This window comes from Mustela putorius, unplaced genomic scaffold, assembly GCF_011764305.1.
Source record: "Mustela putorius furo isolate JIRA1106 unplaced genomic scaffold, ASM1176430v1.1 tig00001363_pilon_pilon_pilon, whole genome shotgun sequence".
Taxonomy (NCBI): Eukaryota; Metazoa; Chordata; class Mammalia; order Carnivora; family Mustelidae; genus Mustela; species Mustela putorius.
The window spans coordinates 10,867-15,403 of NW_025421715.1; the positions used below are offsets into that span (position 1 = coordinate 10,867).

The following is a 4,537-nucleotide window of genomic DNA, read 5'->3' on the forward strand; positions in this document are numbered from 1 at the left end:
TAAATGGTGCTGGGAAAATTGGACAGCCACATGCAGAAAAATGAAATTGGACCATTTCCTTACACCACACACAAAAATAGACTCAAAATGGATGAAGGACCTCAATGTGCGAAAGGAATCCATCAAAATCCTTGAGGAGAACACGGGCAGCAACCTCTTCGACCTCTGCCGCAGCAACATCTTCCTAGGAACAACGCAAAAGGCAAGGGAAGCAAAGGAAAAAATGAACTATTGGGATTTCATCAAGATCAAAAGCTTTTGCACAGCAAAGGAAACAGTTCACAAAATCAAAAGATAACTGACAGAATGGGAGAAGATATTTGCAAACGACATATCAGATAAAGGACTAGTGTCCAGAATCTATAAAGAACTTAGCAAACTCAACACCCAAAGAATAAATAATCCAATCAAGAAATGGGCAGAGGACATGAACAGACATTTCTGCAAAGAAGACATCCAGATGGCCAACAGACACATGAAAAAGTGCTCCATATCACTCGGCATCAGGGAAATACAAATCAAAACCACAATGAGATAACACCTCACACCAGTCAGAATGGCTAAAATCAACAAGTCAGGAAATGACAGATGCTGGCGAGGATGCGGAGAAAGGGGAACCCTCCTACACTGTTGGTGGGAATGCAAGCTGGTGCAACCACTCTGGAAAACAGCATGGAGGTTCCTCAAAATGTTGAAAATAGAACTGCCCTATGACCCAGCAATTGCACTGTTGGGTATTTACCCTAAAGATACAAATGTAATGATCCAAAGGGGCACATGCACCCGAATGTTTATAGCAGCAATGTCTACAATAGCCAAACTATGGAAAGAACCTAGATGTCCATCAACAGATGAATGGATCAAGAAGATGTGGTATATATACACAATGGAATACTATGCAGCCATCAAGAGAAATGAAATCTTGCCATTTGCGACAACATGGATGGAACTAGAGCGTATCATGCTTAGCGAAATAAGTCAAGCGGAGAAAGACAACTATCATATGATCTCCCTGATATGAGGAAGTGGTGATGCAACATGGTGGCTTAAGTGGGTAGGAGAAGAATAAATGAAACAAGATGGGATTGGGAGGGAGACAAACCATAAGTGACTCTTAATCTCACAAAACAAACTAAGGGTTGCTGGGGGGAGGGGGTTAGGGAGAAGGGGGTGGGATTATGGACATTGGGGAGGGTATGTGCTTTGGTGAGTGCTGTGAAGTGTGTAAACCTGGTGATTCACAGACCTGTACCCCTGGGGATAAAAATATATGTTTATAAAATAAAAAATTAAAAAAAAAATTAAAAAAAAGTGATTATCTCAATAAACTAAGTCAAATTATTATTATTTTTTTTGGTTTCCCAGTGCAAATAAAAAATTATGTTTCCCAGTGCATATAAAAAATAAACACTATACTGTACTGTTCAAAAGCATTATGTCTTTAAGGAAAAACAATGTATATACCTTAAGTAAACTAGTTCTGAGTTTTCAGTGGGTCATAATTACTGATCACAGATCACCATAACAAATACAATAATAATGAAAAAACTTGAAATATTGCAAGAATTACCAACATGTGACAGAGAGACACAAAATGAACAAATGTTGTTAGAAAAATGGTGGAAGCAGAGACCTCTTTTATACAAGATTGCTATAAACTTTCAACTTGTAAGAATGTGATATATGCAAAGTTTAATAAAGGGAAGCACAATAAAAATGTATGTATATATTATTAACTATGATCATCATGCTGTACATTAGATCCCCAGAACTTTTTCATATTATAGTTGCAAGTTTGTACCCTTTGACCACCTTATTCCACCCCAGGTTCACCTCTTGTCAACTCAACTCTAAGTTTCCATTAGTTTGCTTTTTCTTCAGATTCTGTATGTAAGGGATATCATAATACATAAATTAAAAAATATATATAAAATCTTTGAAATATTTCAATTAGTATAATACCTTCAAGATCCATCCATGCTGTTGTAAATGGCAGTATTTCTTAATTTTTCATGGTTAAGTAATATTCCATAGTATATATTTACCATACTTATTTTATTCATTCATTCATCCATGAATGGATACTGAAGTTATTTCCATCTCTTGCTTAGAGTTAATAATTTTTTATAATGAACATAAGAGTGCCGATATGTCTTCGAATAGTGACTTCGTTTCCTTTAGATATATACCTAGAGGTGGGATTACTGAATCATATGGTAATTTTACTTTTAATAATATGAATAATCTCCATACTGTTTTCCATACAAATTTATATCCCTATCACAGTGCATAAGTTCCCCATTTTCCCCAATATTTACCAAAATTTGTAGTTTTTTTAATTTTTTAGTAGTACATATTCTAATAGTTAGTAATATCTTGTTGTGTTTTTCAGAGGTAAACAACAACAACAACAACATAATGACTTTGCCCTGAGTTTTTACGTTGAGCACTTTTTAATGCTCCTGTTGGTCATTTATATAACTTTTTTGAAAAAAAAGTCTATTGAGATCCTTTTGCTATTTTTTTAATTATATATTTTTTTTCTATTTGTATCTGTTGGTTATTAACCTCCTTTCAGATATAAGATTTGTAAGTATTTTCTTTTCCATTCTGTGGATTGTGTTTTCATTCCTTTTTTTTTTTTTTTTTTTGGCAATGCAGAAACTTTAGTTTGATGCATTTATTTTTTTGCTTCTTTTGCTTGTGTTTTTTTGGCCTGGTATCCAAAAACTATATTGGCAAGACCAATGTCAAGGAGAATTTTTCCTATGTTTTCCTTTAGGAAATTTAGTTTCATGCATCACATTTAAGTCTTTAATCTATTTCAAGTTAAGATTTATGAGTGATATAAGGTTCCAGTTTCATGCTGGTTTATGTGACTATTCAGTTTTAAATATATCATTTATTGAACAGACTATCTTTACCCATTATATATGTTGGCCCCTGTCAAATATTAGGTGACTGTATGAAAGGATTTATTTCTGGACTCTCAATTCTGTTCTACTTGTTTATTGGTCTATTTTTTATGCCAGTATACTTTATTGTTTTGAGCATGAGGGCTTTGTAGTATAGTTTCAAATCAAGAAGTGTAATTTCGCTTCTTGTTGTCTTTTATGGTCTCATATAAATTTTAGGATTCTTTACTTACTTTTGTAAAAAAAATATTGGATTTTTTAAAAAGATTATTTATTTATTTATTTGACAGAGAGAGATGACAAGCAGGCAGAGAGGCAGGCAGAGAGAGAGAAGAGGTAGCAGCTTCCTGCTGAGCTGAGAGCCTGATGCAGGGCTCGATCCCAGGACCCTGGGATCATGACCTGAGCCGAAGGCAGCGGCTTAACCCACTGAGCCACCCAGGCGCCCCTAACATTGGATTTTTGATAGGAATTGAATTTACAGATGGTTTTTGGTAGTATGGACATTTTAACAATGTTAATTCTTACCATTCATAAATATGAGCTATCTTTACATTTATGTCTCCTTCAATTTCTTTATCAATGTCATAGTTTATGGGGTACAGATCTTTCATCTTCTTAGTTAAATCTTTTCCTAAGTATTTTTTATTATTTTTGATGCTATTGTGAATTAGATTGTTCTCTTTATTTTTTCAGATAGTTCATCATTAGAGTGTTAAAATGCTCCTGTCTTGTGCTTACTTTTGGCAGCACATATACTAAAATTGGAATGATGCAGAGAAGATTAGCGTGATCACTGAGCAAGGATGACATGAAAAACTATTTAAAAAAATGAAACAAAACAAAATTCTTGTCTTTTATATATTGATCTTGTATTTGGCAGCTTTATTAAATTTGTTTATTCAAAATTTTTTGTGAAGTTTTTAGGATTTTTTTGCATGTAAGTTCATGTTATCCAAAAAAATAAAATTTTACTTCTTCCTTTTTTTCTTTTGGAGTCTTTTATTTCTTTGTGTTCCTTGTTTCTCTGGCTAGGACATCCTGTACTATGTCAAATGAGAGTAGTGAAAGTGGACACACTTGTCTTTTTTCTGATCTTTAAGGGGAAAACATTCAAACTTTTTTGATTGAATATGAGATTAGCTCTAGGCTTGCAATATGTGTTTTTTCTTTAATGGATTTTTTAAATTATTTTTAAAAATTTTTATAAACATATAATGTGTTTTTATCCCTAGGGGTACAGGTCTGTGGATCACCAGGTTTACCCATTTCACAGCACTCACCATCACTCACCATAGCACCTGCCCTCCCCAATGTCCATACCCCTACCATCCTCTCCCAACACACCTCCCCCCAGCGACCCTCAGTCTGTTTTGTGAGATTCCGTCCTTTATGGTTTGTCTCCCTCCCAATCCCATCTTCTTTTATTTTTCTTTTCGTATGCCCGAAACCGCCTATGTTGCATCTCCACTTCATCATATCAGGGAGATCATATGATAGTTGTCTTTCTCAGATTGATTTATTTCGCCAAGCATAATACCCTCTAGTTCCATCCATGTCATCACAAATAGCAGGATTTCATTTCTTTTGATGGCTGCACAGTATCCCATTGTACATATATA

General features: G+C 34.4%; 1 pseudogene; it reads left to right on the forward strand.

The window, feature by feature from the left end:
* Window positions 1–3,648: 3,648 nt before the first annotated feature.
* Window positions 3,649–3,767, forward strand: LOC123394079 (annotated as a pseudogene).
* Window positions 3,768–4,537: the final 770 nt, after the last annotated feature.